The sequence below is a fragment of the Macrobrachium nipponense genome, chromosome 25 (genome assembly GCF_015104395.2).
Source record: "Macrobrachium nipponense isolate FS-2020 chromosome 25, ASM1510439v2, whole genome shotgun sequence".
Taxonomy (NCBI): domain Eukaryota; kingdom Metazoa; phylum Arthropoda; class Malacostraca; order Decapoda; family Palaemonidae; genus Macrobrachium; species Macrobrachium nipponense.
In genome coordinates, this window is record NC_087214.1 from 31,470,670 (window position 1) to 31,491,808 (window position 21,139).

The window sequence follows — 21,139 nt, forward strand, 5'->3', positions numbered from 1 at the left end:
ATCAGGCCCTAAGAACCAGATATGTTCAAAGTATGATAGACGGAAATAACATCTCTCCCATATGTAGGAAGTGCAATACGAAAAATGAAACCATAAACCACATAGCAAGTGAATGCCCGGCACTTGCACAGAACCAGTACAAAAAGAGGCATGATTCAGTGGCAAAAGCCCTCCACTGGAGCCTGTGCAAGAAACATCAGCTACCTTGCAGTAATAAGTGGTACGAGCACCAACCTGAAGGAGTGATAGAAAACGATCAGGCAAAGATCCTCTGGGACTATGGTATCAGAACGGATAGGGTGATACGTGCAAACAGACCAGACGTGACGTTGATTGACAAAGTCAAGAAGAAAGTATCACTCATTGATGTCGCAATACCATGGGACACCAGAGTTGAAGAGAAAGAGAGGGATGGATAAGTATCAAGATCTGAAATAGAAATAAGAAGGATATGGGATATGCCAGTGGAAATCGTACCCATAATCATAGGAGCACTAGGCACGATCCCAAGATCCCTGAAAAGGAATCTGGAAAAACTAGAGGCTGAAGTAGCTCCGGGCCTCATGCAGAAGAGTGTGATCCTAGAAAACGGCACACATAGTAAGAAAAGTGATGGATCCCTAAGGGAGGCAGGATGCCAAACCCGGAACCCCACACTATAAATACCACCCAGTCGAATTGGAGGACTGTGATGGAGCAAAAAAAAAAAAAAAAAAAAAAAAAAAAAAAAAAAAAAAAAAAAAATAATAAAAAAAAAAAAAAAAAAAAATAATAATAATAATAATAATAATAATAATAATAATAATAATGCAGGTAAAGATAATGAACCTTTTACTGTAATTTGTTAATAGGAACTTACACTTAAGAAGCCTCCTACCTTTGCATTGCATTTCAATTTTGAATTAATATTTACAGTAGCTGTGAAAACATTTAATTTAATTTAGTTTAAGAAGTGGTTCATAAAGTGCTACAGACCCCCATCACTGTCTGAAAAAGACCCTGTCCCATCTGTGCCCCTTTCAGTGAAAGGGGTGTGGGTATAGGATGCTTGAAGTCTGGTTATAATGAATTATCTTTCATTACTTTGTAAGCCTAGAGATCTCGGTGATATGATGTTATTAACTTCTGCCTCATCTCTATAGGAAATCGTCTGCAGAGTGCATATGGGACAAGCTGATTAGACCACTGCATCGCCTCGCAATTCAACAAGTATCTGTGAACGAAGAACTGGACTTCAAGAAAGCCTACATTTATGTTTAAAAAGTAGAATGTAGTACTTAACCTGTGTCAACAGTTGCCTATGGCCACATGAAATGGTCCCACCAAACATTTCCTTACCAGTTAAACAATAGCTTTGTGGCACAGTCTTGGCTACTCAAGATTCACAAGTTTATCAAGTCAAGTACTTCAGTACATTTCAGGACAGCTGTTTCCATTTCTTACCAGTTTAAGATGACTACAGGTTCAATCAGTTTTAGGATACGTACAAAGCTTTTTAAAAATAAATTCTCTATATGTTTAATATTAGCTTTCAAGTACGGTAGTTCTTTATGTTCCAGGATACATAGATTTGTTGATCAGGGATCAAATGTCGGTGTGATATCAGTCAAAAGTAGCTCAGTGTGTCTGGATACGTAGGTCATTCTTTTTTTTTTTTTTTTTTTTTTTTTTGAAGTAGCAATGTGGCAACTTTCAGGAAAAGTGCTTTTTTTTACATAAGATTAATTATAGTTTCAATTTTAGGATAATTAGACTTTATTTTGTTTATCTAAATAAAAGACTTAAATATTAGTTCAAAAGTTATGCCTTAAAATACCAAGTGTTCACTTTAATTTCTCAGCCGTGTTAACATCAGCTGCCAAGGAGCGTAGTCATTCATTTCAGGTTGCATAGTTTTTACCTGTGTTCCCATTAGTTTACCATCAACTATCAGGTAGTTACGGATATTTCAGGCTCCAGAATTTTAAACATAAATTTCTTGTTAGTGAAAAAGCAGCTATTAGGCAGCCATGGCTACTTTGAGACTATTCTATATCGAGAAGTCACATATGTTAAAGAATAGCTTTCCATCAACTTAGTTTAATATTACCGTCAAGTAATTGACTATTTCACAGAATACATCTTCGTCCAGTTGTGATCTGCACGCTTGCCTATGTACGAAGGTCACTTGAGATTAATGGTAGGATATAATGATGATTTTCTGTCATTCCTGACCTTCAACAAAAACTTTCAATAGCAAAAAAGTTCAATAATTGCAAACAACAGGATTGACTACTGACTTAATGGAATATCTTCGTGTTGGTCAGTATAATTATTAATAACTGTGTGGTGTCAGACTTTTCAGGTATCGACCTTTATAGAATAGATAACATTCAAGGCTAATTATTCCTTATATATTCCCTCAGCAAAGCTTATTATAGATATTGCTAAACTAACTTCTATAGCAGTAGGGACTTGGAATTAAGCTGCTCATATTTTTGAAAGTTTTGTCCATACTTTGTTTCTTTAGTGATTTAGATTTCCTTTAGAAAATTGGGAATAGTTCGAAGGTCTTGCGTTATTGTAATGTTATGTAATTGTTGGTTCTTATACTTTGAAACTTTGGTTACCGAAAGGCTCTGCTGAATACAAGAGAAAGAGAACTTATTCTGAAGCATTGACATGATTGAAATGTTAAGACAGGAGATATTTCGGTTTTATCACAAGAAAAGTATAAAGAACTTTTCATTCTTTCCAAGTGATGAAACAAAACTCTGTGAATTTTGTACAAAGCTTGCCATGACAATAATGCTTCCTGTTTAACATGAAACATACGCCATTTAAAGGTTAATTGTGTAAATATTGGAGAGTACTTATCAAGAGCATTATCATCATGGCATCTCTGCATATTTCAAGACACTGAGGCTGTCATGGGGAGGTTCCAAATTAAGTCTTCTTTGAGGACAATCTTGCATTGTCCTCAAAATGCATCATAGATAAATTATTGAATAAGTGAACTTTGAATTTCACTGTTACTTTAAGGGCCATTTGCAATACTACTGTTCATGGTATTTTAAGTAAATGATTCAGTCATATTGAATGCATTATTTGAGGATAGTTTGTTTTTTTCTGGAAATATCTTAGGCTAATGACTCTGTAAGTAGACTCAAATGCGAAGCGTTACCTTAAATAAGGTTAAATGTCTTAGATGTATGAATTAAGTCAATTCGAATGTATCTTTGAAGGGGAGTAGTTTGACAAGGCTATATTTGGCATACGAATGAACAAGCATTCTCAGTTATGTGAACAGTTTATTCGACTTAATGTTACAATGATAGCTAACTTTCTTGGAAGGTTAAAATCACATTCTTGAGGACTAGTCATTTATTTTTCTCTAGGAGACACTCGAGTATGTTCGAGGCATTTGACACACAGGGTCAATTCCTTCCTCAGTAGACTCATAGCTGTTGGGATATTTGCTATTTAATTGAATATGATTTGTTACTGTTTCCTTGCAAAGTTCTTACAGAGGGACTGATTGTCCATGAACACTGTAAATTGGAGTGGTTAGGTTGAAGAGGTTGAACAGCAAAGTGGAAGGAACTATAGGGGAAACTATCTAATAATCAGGGAGTTTTGTTACACATAGACTTAGCCTCAAGAATGGTTATCAGAAATTAAATGTTAAGAGAAGAGCTCTGTCTAAGCTTAGGACCCAAATCAGTTCTGAAATTACCTGTAGTTATATTGCAAGAGGGTACGTCTTAAGTTGCTTGTGACTCTTAATAGAAACTATTTGAGAAATGCAATTATTTTTGAGTTAAAGGTCTAGTTAGTTTTAGAATAAGTGCAACAGTGTCTTGACATATGGAGAATTTTTGGAAAAGGTATAATTTTTTTTTTTTTTTAAGTGTTGAATTATTGCATAGAGTTCCCATTGAGTTTATAGTTGAAGATTTAACTATTAGTGTTAAAAATGTAACTGTTATTGTTAAAGATTTAACTTAAAATTTTGAATAATGGGAAAATTGTCATACCAAATTGTAATTTGATTTTGTACAGAAACACTGTATTTCAGCTTTCTGCTCAGTTCTCACCAAGTAATGTATAAGGCTTCATTTATCTAGGAGTATCCATTACTTTTGTTAGGTCCTGATGAAACGAAATAAGTCTAAAAACTGCTGAAAATACTTTAGCCATACCAGAAAAGTCGGGACTATTGGAACCAGATATTGTTTTAAATTAATGTAAGTAACTTAGACATTGTTATTAGTTCTTCCTCTCAACCTTCCAGTCTGTCTTAGACTTTTTTTTTATGGCACGTCGAAATCTTATACTATACATTCAGGGGATCTTTTCGGTCTGCTGTTAAAGCTGTTGCGTAGGAACACTTTGCAGATTTGCAGCACAACTTGTAAGCTGCAGAATTGCAATTTTCCACTTTTCATGCTGCAGTAAAGCCATCGCAATTTGTTGACCAATTTCTGCTACTCACTCACTCTCTCTCTCTCTACTTGGTTTTTTAAAGCTTAATTTCACACTTCAAGGTGCTTTTTCCATTTCTTCTCGACATAAGGATTAAATACCTCAAACTTCTTCAAATTCTCACACTTTAAAGCTTCCTTTGATCACTTTAAATACTCACTCTAAACACACAGCAAAAACATTTGTGTGTTCAATTTGTCTATTATCACAGATATTACGATCTTAGATGAGGGTTTGAAACAGGTAGTAGTTCTTTGGGTGTGTAATATTTGTTTTAGTACCTAAATTAAAGTGAATTCTGTTTGTCATGTTTTTTAATGAGATTAAGTTTGGAGGTTCATATTTACCTCAATATTAGGGAAGGGAAGATTTCTTTAGCACTGTGTAAGAAGTGAGAGCTGAAGCAGTTGTCTGTCAATTTTGGCTCATTTTCTTATATGTATATGCATATATATACACTGTATGTACACAAAACTGGAAATATTTAAAAATAAAGGCTCTGGGTGCCAGTAATGCAGTGCCCCGAGGGGTGGGGGGAGAGAGAGTCCCCTCAGCTGGAGGTAATGAAACCAGTCGGTTACCAACTTTGAAGTCGACCCAAAAAAGGGCTTATTATAATAATTAAGTTTTCTAAACTGACGGCTGGCCAGTTGGGAAGAAGTCTTGTATATACTTCCTTCATGCTTTTTAATATGTTTGTCTGTTTTGTATGCCACTAGAGAAGATATGTTAGACCCCCAAATGTCAGAGAATGATGTTAAGTATAGTTCAGACTAAGGTGGGCGTGGCAAGGCTTATACCAGCAAGACAAGCCTAGACTTACGTCCACTTCATAGCTGTAGTTTCGTACTAATGCAAATGTTTTGGTTGTTTTGTAGTGTCTTGTGGAACATTGCGTAAGAACCTGTATCCTTAAACCACCAGAATTTCGTCCAGAAGTGTAATGGCCCACCCATAAAAAAATTCCAAAGTCCAGTTCCTCTACGGATGACTTACTGATATCTATTGGTGTAAATGTACATTTTGGCCTTCTGTTTTCCGTTTCAGTTGAGATTTCTAGTCTTTAAAAGTTTCTCTAACAACTTATTAGAAGATGTTTTTGGTATAACTACGCCTCATAGAAAACAGGAGAACAAGTAATGAAAGATGAGGACGAAGATAAATATACATCTCGACTGTATTAGCCATTTTGGCCTTGACTTAGTGCCAGACAGAATCCTTGACTTTGAGAGCTGAAAATATTTTACTTCTAAATATCAACTGATAAAGCTATGAATAATTTGTTAAGAAAACCTACGCTTTTTATATTACATTTTTTCATTCTGTTTTCAATTTTCTCCAGGATTTTTTGTAAGATTTTCTCTCACGTCTTGTTACAAAATTTGTGTCAAGTCTCGCAAAAGACTGGAATATGCATATTTTTGTTATCATTAAGTTATGTTATTTCAAATACCGTTTCCTGGGTAAATTATGTCAATTTGCTATTGTGATAGGAAGAAAATTCCAATTTTCTAAGCATTATTTACCAAAATTAGAGAATTTGTCCCTTTTTGCTGATTTTGAATATATTGTATCGCTACTATTTTTATTACTTTAATGATAGTTTTCATACAATGTTATTTTTAAGTGTGGTCAGTGTCATTAATATCCTCCAGATGTTTAGAAACGTGTACTGTAGTGTTTTTAAAATCATTTATAAAGTTAAGTCTTCTTGAAAGATCAAAAGTAATTCTAGAAGATATAAAGTTCAAAGATACAAAAATTAAAAAGTGTTCTTATATGTAAAGTAAGTCTACTCAAGACATAAATTTGAAACCTATATGCTAAAAGACTTAAAGTAAGTCTTGGAAAACACTTTGTAAGTTAAAACTCATCCTGTTGGTCACGATTATGACAAAACTATTGATTATATGTCGGACACATGCCGTCGTTCCAAAAGGTGGTACAGCTTGGGGCTCAAACGCCTTCTCGTCTTAGCCTTGGCATTTCATTCGTGTACGTACACGAAATAGAGAAGGGACAAAATACCACGACGGCCATGTTTGAAAGTCTGTGTGAGAAATCAACAAATTTCATAACATCGTCAGTTAATTAGATAAAGTCTCGGATGTTTGTGAGTGTTAATCTTAGAGGACTGTTTATTGAAGCCTTTGCAAAAAGGTTTGTGTGTAATAATGTATCTTTGGATGTACTAGAAAGGTTACTATAGGTCTAGTACTTTCACCAAATACCTTACCATTAAGTCATGCTGAGATTCTGAGGCTGTGAGGGATAATAAGACTAAAAACAAAAGGTTTTCCCTGTCCTTTAATTAGATTAGGAAACTATCTTTAGGTTGCATTGCTAATGTATAGCTTGATTTATATAGAAAATAATCCTATGAATAGTTTGGTAATAAGGTTCAGATGAATTATGCCATGGAGAAACTAGGCATTTTTTTACAGAAACTGCAGCACATTTTAATGCATATTTTTGAATTGATGACGTCAGTTTGTAATGGTTTAGGGGCTTCAGGTGCTGACAGGTTTCCTCAAATGTTTTTTATACAGAAAAAAAGTGTTGTATAAGTTGACTGGGCTTTTTGTTAGCTCGTAGAATTGGAGGTGCATGTCCCAGATGTGAGGATCTTAACTAAAGGTGGTATAGTCCTGTCTGGGCCATTTTGTTGCTTAGAGAATATTTGATACGAGATTTTATTTTGGTGGTTTGTGGATATTTAAGATGTATAACCGGTGTAGCCTTTTACATTGCTCCAAAAACTCATCTTGGCAGGCTTGGACCGAGTCATGGTACCTTTGAGAAGTCACTAAAAAATAAACTGATTTTACATTAAGTACCTGATCTTGGGTAACTTAAATACATTGGTCACGATGTATGTTAGAAATGTCTTTGGTTTTTATATTGATTGATGTGCAACTTAAAATTTCTAGATGTCAGTGGATTTGTGTAGAGGTTTTCAGTGTTGATACGGTAATTTCATCCTGGATGTGTGCTGATATGTTACTTTAAGGTTAGTTTATGATGTTGGTTTGTGATTTAATCCTTACTCATGATGCCTTCGGATTCTAAGTGTTATTCCATTAAAGTCAAGTTTTGGAATAATTGAAGGATTGAATGATTTCATAGTTTGTAAGTGGTAAACTTTGGTGTACAGGAAACTTTGATAATGTCTAGCTTTAGGGTTTTGGTAAGAGTTTCATCTTTGCCACACAAAAAATGTAGAATCGTTTAGCTTAATGCAGTACTAGAATCTCCTCATCTCCAGATGTTTTATGAACAGGACCAAATTCATTCCTGCTGTTTGCTGACATCTCCTATCATGTGTACGTTATCTCTCTCTCTCCTTCCTTCCTTTGGTTTATGACCAAATTAGTCCCAGGGCAGTGGTGTGGACATGTAGATGCTGTTTTGGCAATGGCCTGTCTGTAACAATCTGGGACTGTGTATTTTGGTGCACGAACACAGAATCAGGATTCACCTTTGTTAGTATCGTCTGAATATGTTTTTTGGTGCACGAAGACAGAATCAGGAGTCATCTTTGTTAGTATTGTCTGAATATGTTTTTTGGTGCACGAAGACAGAATCAGGAGTCATCTTTGTTAGTATCGTCTGAATACAGGATACAACCGTGTTTGCAAGAGGTCCTGGATTCAAGAAAAAAACTGGTTCAGGATCAGTTATGATTCAGGAAGTCTTTGCTTCTGTAACATTTTGTTTAAAAAGTGTCTTGGTTTATGATAGTTTTGGTTTCTAGAAAGTCTATTGTGTTAGTTTATGATAATTTTGGTTTCTAGAAAGTCTGTTAATCTGTGATGCTTAAACATTTCTTGGTCTGAAGTTTTGTTGGGAAGTTTTTTTTTGAAGTTATGCATTCAGGAAGTTCGTCCTTGTGTTATATATACTTTCACTTTAAGAAAGTCAGTCTCTGGAAAGTCTGATTCTTCATGATAATCTACTTTCAGAAAGTCTGTTTTTCATATTTTTGCGCATTCATGTGGTGGTCTCTTGGTTTGTAATACTTTTAGGCTTAAATTGTACGTAGTAGTTTGTGAGATTCTCTCTAAAGTAAATGTCAGTTGTGGCACATTTCTGTTTAAAATGTCTGTGTTGCTTTTTACTTCCATTTAGGCTGTTAATCAGTGGGCTTTTCCTTCATTTGGTTCTAGAGAAATTTTTGGTGCCTGGAAAGTGTTTAGTTCGATATGTTTTATAGGCCTGCCAGGTTTGTCAACTCAGTACCCAGAGTTTGATTCTGCCCAGAAAGTGGTGTTTATAGGCCCTGCCAAGTTTTGTCAAGTTTGGGAGTCAGAGTTGATTTTTTCCAGAATGTGGGAAATTTGCCTTAAAAGCTTATTTTTATCACTTGATTGATAGCGTTTCATCACCTTCTGCCTATGAAAGTTTTTTTTTTTTTTTTTTTTTTTAATATAGAGGGCAATTTTTGTTTAGAAAGTCAGCTCGAATGAGATATTTGGTCACAAAGTATATATGTCAGATGGGAAAGTTTCTGTTAGACACATAGAAGTGTAGCTTTTTTAAGGACAGAAGCTATCAGGTACATAGTGTATTTTTCCTAATAGTACTCACGAGAATAGACGTTTAGTATTCTCTTCAAAATTCTGGATGTAAAGGGTTACCTAATTCATCAATAATAAGATAAAAGACAAAGATTTAGTGGGGCCTAAAAGCTGGAAAAAAAAAAGTTATTGAAACTTGTAGGTCTGGTATTAGCACATGATAGGCAGATCTTGAGACATAATGCATAAATTACAAAAAGTAAACTTTCCATGAAGCTTTTCCTAACTAGTACTCATTGGTCGTGGCTGTGACAATGATTTCCATAAAATGGTCCAAGATGAAACCGCAATGGCAATTATTCTCTAGCTCTGGACTGACAATCAATACAAAGTTACAATTCTTGGTACAGTGTAGCCATTTTCTAGTATGTGAAACTATTTTATGTGCAATATTAAACAATTTTCATTTTTATGACATTTTTAGACACGTGGCCTTATTCTGATAAGCATAAAGTTATTTTTTATTGTCAGTCATTTGGTAGATATATGAAACGAATTCTTTATAATACTCAGTCCTGTTCTGGTAATCAATATACAACTGGTCTTCCTACTTTTGCTAAACCTGGAATCTGAAAGATTTGTGAAAGATTCCTTACTTCAAAACACCCGAAGGAATGTTCTAATCAAATCCTGGACCTTCTTCCATAATTACCTGAACCTTTGCTCCCTAATTACAAGGTTATGAAGCAGATTATTCCTTAATAAGGTAATGGGATGATAGTTTCTCTCTAATTGGGTATTTACCTCTTCAAGAGGAAGATTTCTTGCCCAAATTCCATGTTATTGAAAGGTTTATTCTACCAAATTACATGTTAATGAGCTAAAGTTTGTCCTTGATTACATAATTACTAGTTAGGACAAGTCCTATTCTTAATTACTAGTTAGGTAGGTCTAATCTATCCCTAATCACTAGTTATATCTAATCCTATCCCAAATTCCATATTATTGAAAGGTTATTCTACCAAATTACTTGTAAATGAACTTGTTTAGTCCTTGATTGGATCATTACTACTCAGGCCTAGTCCTACCTCTAATTATACTGGCAATGGGATGAATTTTGGTAAGATGTATCACACACAACCTAAAATTATGGCCCGGTGGTCCACGTGTACGGTTAAGGCTAACGTTAGTCCGACCTGCTGTCCTGCTGGGGGAGGAAGAAAACTCTGGGCAGGAGGACATTAGCTTTGCACGTCTCTTGCCCATTTACCCCGAACTTCAAATCACCTTTACATTGAATGGTGCTTTAGCCTATGAGACGAAGTGGTGGCATTTTTGGGAAGGGGGGAGAGTGCCTCAAGGCGCGATTGTTCCCCCTGAAGGAGTTTCAGTCACACGTCTGCTTTCGGAGAGTGTGTGTGTGTCTTGGTGTAATGAATTGCCTTTGTTGTAAAAGACTATATTTTACTTCAAATTACAAAGTCATCCTAAAGTTAATTTAGTTTTTCTTTGGTTTATATGTGAAATTCCTGTTAATTCTTTTGCTCGGAGAGACATCTGAGAATGTGAATGAATTCTATACTTTGGAAATAAATCTTGTAGATGGAAATATCATGTGAAGTGAAAATAGCATCAAATTAAGTGATTTAACTTTTAAAAGTTGAATTAATCATGTGAATTTTACAGCTAAATGAGATTTACTTGAAAATTATTGAATTAATTTGAAATGAGATATAGAGCATTTCTGCATTGGATAGGAGCTAATATTCTGACATATTTAAGCTTTTTGAAGTCAGATTTGGCAACAAAATGGCGATATTTGTGGTAAATTGAAGTCATCTTGTTTATAATCATGACCAGACTTCATTTGGGACCACAAAAATTATTGACATTTAGATATCATACTTGACGTCAAAATGCTGGAAAATTGACAGGTTAACAAGCTGTGTGTGACTTTAAATGCCCTTAATTTTCTCTGTTGAAAAGAATAAAGTATTGTTTTATATATAAAAACCTCTGAAAATGAGATTGAATTAGCCTTATCAATTAATAAATTAGAAGTAAAATAATATCTCCAGCTCTCAAAGTCAAGGATTCCATCAGGTGATATATTTCAAAAGATAAAGGGTGTTCATAAAGTCCTGGTACCATCACAAGTATTTACTGTACAGAATGGTTCTGGGACTTTATGGACACCCTGCATATTTTATCTAAACTACTGTCGTTAATCATTCGTTCTCTTGTTTTCTATGAGGTGTAAGAGGGATAACTATACAAAATACATCCATTTTCTAATAAGGAACCGATGGAGACACTTAAAAGACTAGAAATCTTGACTGAAAGGGAAAACGTAATGTCAAAATATGTCTTACACCCATAGGGTTTATCCACAGGTCATCCATAGAGAACAGGACTTTGAACATTTTTGGGGGCTGGGCCATTATACTTCAAGACGAAAGTCTGGCGGTTTAAGTATACGGGAATTTCATGCCATAAGACACCAAAATCAACCAAAAAATTTACCCAAGTACAAAACCACATACATGAGAGTGAATGTAAGTGTAGGCTGGTCTTGGTGGTACTATAAGACTTGCCACGCCCACCTTAGGGTTAACTGTGCCTAAACACCCTTCTCTGGTATTTGGGCGGTCTATATATCGGATGTATGATAGATGGATCCGTCTATATATCGTCCCTATTTACACAGAAAACTGGCAGACCTCTTAGAAAGCATGAAGTACGTACATACAAGACTTCTTCCCAACTGGCCAGCCGTCAGTTTAGACTTATTTATAATAAGTCCTTTATTTTTTTGGAATTTTCGACTTCAAAGTTGGTAACTGACTGGTTTCATTACCTCCAGCTGAGGGGGTTCTCTCTCTCTCCCCCTCGGGGCACTGCAGTGTTGCCATAGTAAAAAAAATAATTTTTTCATTAACTCATCATCAGTAATTAACCTTTTACATGAATTTATTTTCATGGGCTTAAATAAAAGAATGTCAGTTTATATAATTGTCTTTATTTCCTCTTATTATACAACTGGTCTACAATGCTTACATCATCTATGACAATTTGAAAAGGATGTCTTACCTGTACTTGTCATAACTATGACTGTCACAATACCTTACCTAAATCAAAGGTATGACGTCACTAAAAATGTTTAACCAGTTTACGTCAAACCTAGGATGTCACCTTATGTACCCACGATGTAATACTTTCCAAATAATACAGCTTGTGTAAGTTGCAATAAGCTTGCACACCTTTCGAGTGATGCAATCATGACGTCATTGAAAGACGTGACGTTACTTTACTCTCAACCATCTTTTCTTCGTTCCGCTTTAGAAACTTTACATTGACCATCCAATAGAGACATTTACACCTTAAATTTGGTGGCCCAGCCATAACTGGCACTGGCTCTTACCACACCTTTAAAACAGCCTCGGCCACTTATACTTTAATCTTACGTAGTACTGTTCATTATTACTATTTACTCTTACCCAAGCAACGGTTGGCCTTTATACACTCAATACTTGGTAATATAGATAGTACTATACTCTCACCCTCTTCTACCAGTGCATTGTTCTCTTTATACCAGCAGTGCATTTTTTCTCTCTACACCAGTGGATTGTTCTCTTTATACCAGCACTGCATTTCTCTCTCAACCTGTGCATTTTTTTCTCTCTCTCTACCCAAGATACCAAATTCAACATTTGTCAGGTATTGGTACCTAGTAAAATCATCACCCCCGGACCTCCAAATGACCTCTATAGCTGACAGATGCTAAAAACACTGGTCCAAGAGCTTGAGACTTCTACTTTCACTCTGTTAAAGAATCGAAGAGGAGCTGTCTGACCTTGACATCTTTGAAGTGACTGATTTGTAGGTTCAGTCACTTAAAGTGTTAACAACACACCCTTGGGGTGTTGTTAACACTTTAAAAAAGGAATACCATCAATGCAACAGGTGAAATGATATTAAGTTTTACCTGGGAGTTACCCGGTGATTATGACAGAAGGTTAAAATATGATAAAATTTGGATCACTTGACCAAAAAAAAAAAAAATGTACAAAAGTAGATGAATCTACAAATCCCATTAGCAGGCAAAGTATCAAGGTCTATCCTTTCCACTAATGGGCACAGTTCTCCAAAACAGGCGTCTCAGCATCTAGGTTACTGATGCCATAATAAAATTAAATAGGAAACCAAAAAAAGCCTTTGGACAAATATATCAATGAGATGGAGACATCTGAAACATGGCACTGAAAGCCTGCAATAGCTAACCTAGCCTCAGGCACATCCGGAATAGCCTACCTTCAACTAACAGGCAATGTGTCACCTTCACTGAACATGTGCACAAAACACAGAGGAGAAAAACATGCAAGTAAAAACAAAGAAATGTGCAAAATAAAAACACTTTCTCTACACCTCTGGTGTGTCATAGTTGTCACCAACATATATCATGCAGGATTCCCAATAATTCCTGCTAGTGATAGCAATGCAATTATAAAACTTTTCCTACTAAACAATAAATACTACTAAGCAATGGAAAATTACCTGCCCAGCATTTTAAACGCTCAAAAATGAAAACCTGGAGAGTAAATAATATACATTAGTTTTGTAAAACTGCTTTGTAACTATTTGGAACTCAACATACTGCAAACTACATTCTCAGTAGGGAGACTGTTCCATAGTCCTAAGGTGCGAGGAATAAAGGACCTCTGGAACTGGGAGACATTCGACAACTAGGCACATTTACTGCTTATCAGTGCTGCTGTTCAGCAAATCTGGCTTTCCTTCAGCGGGAAGGATGGAAGGAATATAAGATTTAGGCCAGAAGCCGAGTGCTGACACCTACGAGGTCATTCTGCACCAAAAGGAAAACCGAAAGTAGAGGAGGTTTGAAAGGTGCAACAGGAGGTAAACTTTTGCAGTTGCACAATACATAATACAATTGTTAGGAGAGGGTGAAAAGTAATACGAAAGAAAGCAAATTTGAGCAGAGGTACAGAAAGGAACAAAGGAGGTTGCAGCTTGGGGCTGAAAAGACGTTTCAAAGACCCTCAATTAAACTTGAGTCATTCCAGACCCCCGGCTAAATATGCATCCAGAATTACTGGAATCATCACTAGCACCTACAGCTATAGTATTGGTCTAATTATAACAGCCACAGTGTTGCTAGCTTTGTCTGCAGTCTCATTTAATGCCAGTGTTGATCCACACTTACAAAAGTGGTTACCTTTATAAGTACCTGTAGAAAATCTGTACAAATGCTACAACCTGCATAGATGAAGATGACTATTTTGAACCTTGATTTGTGGGTCCAGTTTTCAGTGTGTTAATGTTATTAAAAGACATTTTCATTTAGAGCAGTTCTCAAGGATTGGAAGAACTATATAAATTGTATAATCACATTTCGTATATAGAATTACAGAGGACATTTGGTTCCTTGATGAAGGAGAAACAACAATATCTGTTTATTAAGAGTAAATCTAAGCTTTTAGATTTAAAGAACCTCTTATGGTTATTTCAAAATAAGGATTGTAAAAAAAAAATTAAAATATGATTGCTAGTGGCAATATCATTAAGGTAAGGGGGATTTGAAGGCCATCAAAATCTAAAAGGAAAAAGATAGGAATAATATCCTTCTATGCATACACTTGCTTAGGTTTAAGTTAGCTGACTGGGTAAGTAAGGTTTGTGCTGTTACATGGAACTGGACTGCTTGCTGTGCATAATTTTTTAAATAAACTATTAGAATACGGCTTGAGTATTTTGTTTCTAAATAACCTTTCACATGCTTATGACTAATTAAAGTAACCTTGTCACTTACTGTGGCTTCATTGGCAGTTATGTGCTCCTTTGAAAGGCTCCACAGGTCTGACAAATCCACACCTTGGGGTCAGACCACGCCATGGAGATACCAGTAATCTTACTGTATTGATCTGAACACGACTCCTGGGCACTCATTTCTGAAAGGAAAAATTGAACGTTAACATGAATGTCACCAAGCATATTTCACTACACCAAGCATATTTTACTAAGCAGAAAGAATAAAAGCATCTAATACATATATAGAGCCATACAACTTTATGCACAAGGTCTCTCTCTCTACCTGAATGTCCAATTAGGAAAGAATGCCCAATACGGTGTGAACTGCTAACTGATATTAAAACAAAGAAAAGTTGAGATGTCAGAAGAAACCTTCCCAGCAGACTATTTTGAATTTGTACGGGGCCCGCCAAAGAAGAAATTATCACCGCGGAGGGCTGTACATAAAACCAAACAAAGTGAAACAACATGAAAAGGGGTGTATTTCACAACATGAAGCCTAATCAACTACTGTGCTCACAAACGGGGTGTTAATTGGAGAATATGAGGCCTAGTTCACAAACAAGCTTACAAAGGGAGTCTATTTCCTTCACAACATGAAACCTAAATCCCAAATTAATAATAATGATATTTACATGCGAATACTGCAAAAGATTCAACCCTTACCAGCAAATTTCAAATCATTTGTAAATTATTTTCGAACACAAAAACAAGTCAAACAATAAATAGTATATATTTACATACTTCATCAACCTTTTAAACCAAAACTCAAAAAATGCAACTTGTAAATATTACAATTGGTTTTTGGAAATTACACAACAGGAAAAGTCTGTACATATTAATATTTACACTATACAAGAAAAGTGGGGGTGTTATAGCCACAGCTACACTAACTAAGTCTAAAACAACACTTGCTTTGTCAAACTATCTACACCTGAGTCGAGGTGCCAAGGTTATGCACTGAACCAGTTGTTTTTTAATGTACACTATGGAAGGTTGGTGTTTAACAGAATATTCAGTTTAAAAATGTACTAAAGATATTTTCATTTAATTACTGCCAAACATTCATAACCTTAGAAGATTACTTGATCGACTAATCCTCGTTATCTCATGACCACAAAAGAAATACTTTGAATCATGTCTTCATTTGTCTTCTTGCCACTAAATAAACTAGCTTAGAATAGCCAATTCAAACATAATGTATCTCACTTCTTACTTGATTCAATTACAAATTTTATTTACTGTCTTTGTTAACGACTGTAACTTAAAATTTGTGTACAGCAGTAATCTGAACAACCAAACCACTTTCTAAGTCCTTTATTTTGCATAACAAGGTTTCAATGCCATGGAAGCATGGAATATAAAATTTAGGCCTCAGGTCAAATGCCAGAACATATGCTGTCATTCAGTGCTGAAAGAAAAATAATGTCAAGAAGGTTTGAAAGGTGTAATAAGAGGAAAACCTTGAGAGTTGCACTATGAAACAATTGTTAGGAGAGGGTAGAAAGTTAGATGAAAGAGAATATGAACAAAGGTACAGTAAAAGGAATGAAAGTGGTTGTAGCTATGGGCTGAAGGGAGGCTGCAAAGATACCTTTTTAATGACTGCAGTGCACTCCGAGATTCAGTGATTGCACTGGCCACTTACTGGGTACAGAGGTTCATGAACTGTTTCCCTGTTCCAGAAGACAGCAGCACATCCATTAATACGAGGAATTACAAACATACACAAAACTGTCATTTACAAGTTAACCTGATTCAATATTTCTACAAGAACCTTACACTACCACTTAATTTATGTTACTCCACTAAACTGTAATAAAGATATTCGGCTCTACACAAAGCATTTGAAATTCTTATCATTCCACCCAAAACAGAATTAGGTTATGCAGTCACAACATCTACTGAATAATGACTAGCCTGCTCAAATAGATTTCATTCACTGTTCAATAGTTTTGCTTTACATTTAGTATGCCTGTGGCTTTCACCACAGCTGCTAAGTCATCCAAGATACAAACTTTTTGGCTTCATGAAAACCATAAAACACAAATCTCCAACACTGACTGTGTCAAGGTTTTCCACAATCACACATTTGGTCTTTTCTTACCAAAGGGTTGCAAAAGCACTTTTGCTTATCTTTTATCTCTTGATTTAATCATATTTTTATGTTTTTTACAAATTATTTGGTTTTGCCACTGGACACACGTTGTACTCTCCAATTTCTCACGCTGGTATTCAACAGTGTGTAAGCTTACTAGGAAGTTCCAGAACCTTTGGCTTCTTTCTATACAAACACCATAAGCGTGTGTTTTGATTTTGACACTAAACCTCAAATCAGCCTTAAGAAACGCTGCTCGAGAAACTGGTACGAAAAAGGAAATACCAGCTGCTACAATTAAATAAAAAAACTGCTGGGTGCATTTATATGGCCCAAACTACTCTTTGCAGCAAAAAAGTGGTACTTGCAAAGAAGAGGGAGACTACTTTGAAAGCAAGCGACAATGGGTAAGTTGGTTTTATGAAATTTAGGCAGCCAAACCAAGCACTGCGACACTCTTGGCCATTCAGCAGTCAAAAGAAAAGAGGGTGTTGGAGCAGCTGGACAGTGAGATAGATCAATTCAGAATATAAACGACAGGAACTGTGAGGGTCAAAATGTGGAAACTGGGCAGGAAACCTTCAGTTGCACTAAGAAGTAACAGTTAAGAAAGGCTGGAGAGCAAAACTTGAAGAAAGGAAGTGGAAATGTAGATAAAAGACAAAGGCTGGAAGGCTGATGGGATGCTGATACACCCTTTAGCAGTGCCTGCAATCCATTACATCAGGTGCACTGAAGGCACTGCTATGTTCCTGCAGGGGGTGAAAACTGATGAGAATCTTAGCAAGTGTATGAGAGTATCATATGAAGTAGAGCTGAGCAGCAAGTGGAAAGAGACACTGATCTCAAAAATCTCTATGGTTTGGACAAGGGATGTGGAACAGTTAGTATGGTTTGGACAAGGGATGTGGAACAGTTAGTATGTAGAAATAACATGAAACAAGGACCAATAAGAAGGTTCTGCTATTATGGTGGAAAACCATACATGAAAGCCTGGACCAAAGAGAATGACAACTATTTATCAAAATGAGGCTGTAAAGACATGCGCTGGGGTACTACTTTCAGCCAATCCCAGTGGCTGGACATAAGACAAGAAATGAAATGGAATAAGAGGAAGATTAAAAGGCTGAAAAATTCTGTCTGCATTGCTTGGTGGGACTGCAGACAGAGTGCATAAAACAGAATAAACTGGAAAGAGCTCAAATGATATGGAAAATATAACCACCTAGTTCCACAAGTCAAGTGCTGTTAACATTACATGACTAAATTACTTTCCCTTTACCTAGACGCTTCATGACCTGGACAGAATTAGACTCAATGATCAAGGGATCTCTCAAGGTATAAAATGATATTGTTATAATACAATAAAGTTTCATACATACTTACCTGGCAGATATATACATAGCTAAGACTCCGTCGTCCCCGACAGAAATTCAAATTTCGCGGCACACGCTGCAGGTAGGTCAGGTGATCTACCGTCCTGCCCTGGGTGGCAGGATTAGGAACCATTCCCGTTTTCTATTCATATTTTTCTCTTCCACCTGTCTCCTGCGGGGAGGCTGGGTGGGCCATTAATCGTATATATCTGCCAGGTAAGTATGTATGAAACTTTATTGTATTATAACAATATCATTTTCATACAATCAACTTACCTGTCAGATATATACATAGCTGATTGACACCCTTTAGTGGAGGGTAAGAGACAGCTAACATGGAATAGCACAGGTAAACAACATATGTTGTAGGTATAAATAAACCTTGGTTTCCTATCTGATAGGTGTAGACTTCGTGGCTGTTGCCCGGTAGTCTGCATCACCTCAAGACTTTAGCGAGATATGTGATCTATGGCTAAGAGTTCTTGTGGGTCTGCCGATGGGGTATGAACCGCTTACTCGGCCGAGCCTGAAAGGACTTTGTCAATGGGTACTGGACCACTTCTATGACAATACACCTTATGAAGGAGCGCAACACCGATCCCGATCACCTGATCCTAACACGAGGGTTCGCGCTCAAATTGTAAAGAGTTATCCCCACACTCCTTTCAAAAACCCCAATAATAATTTCACTAAGTTAAAAAACTTTAACTCAAAGTTAAGGATCAGTGTCGGCTCCTTATCCCAGTAACGTATCCGCAGAAACGTATAAACCAAAAAGAGTAAGGATCTCTTCGTTAGGTTAACTTGACATCCTTTGTGTAATGAGAAGTCAACACAGAGTTGCTTCTATCGTACAGCCAGCTAATATATGTCTTATATGACATATTGTTATGTAAAGAACAAGAATTTGCAAAAGCGCGCACTTCCTGCGCTTTTAATTCTCAGCTGTTTGAAGGAATCAAGTCACTTATGAAGTGCTTAGGAGATCTCCATGTTTCAAAGAAGACCAGGGCTTTCTTGAAATGGATCTCTCCCGTCTGAAGCCTGAAGCCTGGCAGGAACCTCACGCCAGGCTGGTGCTTCGCTCTTGGGTTGGAGCCTAGCGCTTATCTGGTACCTTTCGCTTGACTGGCGCCTTGCATCTGGTTGACGCCTCGCGCCTTAGCTGGAGATTAGCGCCTAGAGCCTGGCTTGCGCCTCGCGCCTGGCTGGGCTCCTCGCCCTCCGGCCTACTGGCGTTTTTGTGCCTGCCTTGGCGCCTTCGCGCCTGGCTTGGCTCCCTTGCCGCCTGCCTGGAGCTTCGCGGCTGGCTGGTACCTCGTGCCTGCCTGGTGCCATCGCGCTGGTTTGGCTCCTCCCCACTTGCCGGAGCTTCGAGCTTGGTAGAGTCTCGAGGATGTCTGGCAATGTCCACATCGGACACTCTTATCTGTCCTATATGTTCGCATCTAGCGCATCTGTGTCAGGTTGTAGGCCCGGTCTTTCTCCTCATCAGACAATGACAGTGTTCTTGGGGCTGTCTGACTCTGGCGTTTTTTACGCCTGTTTTAGCATAAGGCTCCTGGTTGGCGCTACATTGTCCGAAAGTCCTGAACATCCACAATACTAAATCACAAGGCTGGAGAAGGGTGGAAGAAATTCTTCCACTTTGAGCTTTGGCCTCTCCGGCAAGGGGAGGCGATTGTAGTCAGCTACATCCAGTATACGATAGGATATCTAACAGTATGAGAGATAAGAGTCTTCCTCCGAGGAGGATCCTTCTTGAGTACTTCCCTTGCTCACGAGATCTCTTCTTGCCTGTTGAAGGGGTTTCTCGTTGCAGAATCTTCCCTATCCTTGTCCGAAGGAAGGGAAGAAGCTTGGAAATTGAAGGAGACCTCCGAGCTGAAATTGGGAGTACTCCTGATTTCTAGCTCTTTAATGTATCCCTCTGAACACTTTCTATGAAGCATTTCGAGCCGTCATCGCATTCCAAAGACACTGTAGGCAAACGTTTTAACCATTCTACTGTAGATGAAAACGTAAGTACCCTGCCTGGACAACGAAACCTCTATCTGAAAACATTGAATCAGGAATAGGGGGTTTTAGTTCTTTTGCCAGACATACTATTCTGGCAAGAACCCATTGCCTAATCTCCATAGAATCTGATGCGAGATTCCAATGCTCAAAAAATTCACTTGTCTTCTTGATCGTTTGGGACCAAGAGAAACAAAGAATTCCCTCATAAAAATTTCTCAAAGAATTTTGATGAGGAGCAGTTCCATCTTGTCGGAACATGGAATCTGTGGCCACAAAAACGATCCCATTAGAAGTACATGATATCTTACTCTTGTCATATTGAGGTATCGTATAAGATCCCGAAGATCTTAATCCTCTGCTATCTCCAATCCCTTTATAGAGACAGAGTATAGCCTATTACTGCGTTCTTAGATAGCAGATATATACAAAGGTGATTCTTCCCTCTAAAAGGGAAGAAAAAACCGCTATGTGGTTCACAGAGGTATCGGAAGAGGACAGTTTCCTCATTCCCTCTAGCACGATCTGCAGCAATTCTATATCTTGTCCATGACTATTGTCATTTACCTTTAAAGATCCTCTCATTCATGTCGACTTCTGATCAGTCTGCACGCAGACAGACTCAGAGTGGAGAGGTTGTTAAGGTCCATTTATAATAGATGCTGATAGAATATTCAGACTGTCTTGGAAAAGACTTCCAAAATATGCTGTGAGAAGAACGTGACCTCTGTGAATCCAACCTCTCTAAGGCCAAAATGAGGCATAAAGTATTATCTTCTCTTTCTTTGATGCCCTTTATCTTAAATTCTGCAAATAATTTATATTTAGGGGAAAAAAGA

General features: G+C 37.0%; 1 long non-coding RNA gene across 2 annotated transcripts in view; it reads right to left on the reverse strand.

Moving 5' to 3' along the window:
- The window catches only part of LOC135199310 (uncharacterized), a 252,450-nt gene that overhangs the window by 111,669 nt on the left and 119,642 nt on the right, over positions 1-21,139 (reverse strand). Inside the window, exon 4 of one of the 2 annotated variants that reach the window (XR_010311050.1) lies at positions 14,812-14,950. This is a non-coding gene — a long non-coding RNA (uncharacterized LOC135199310). Of the gene's footprint in view, positions 1-12,781; positions 14,951-21,139 lie in introns of those variants that run through there. The other variant, XR_010311049.1, reaches the window with a different exon arrangement.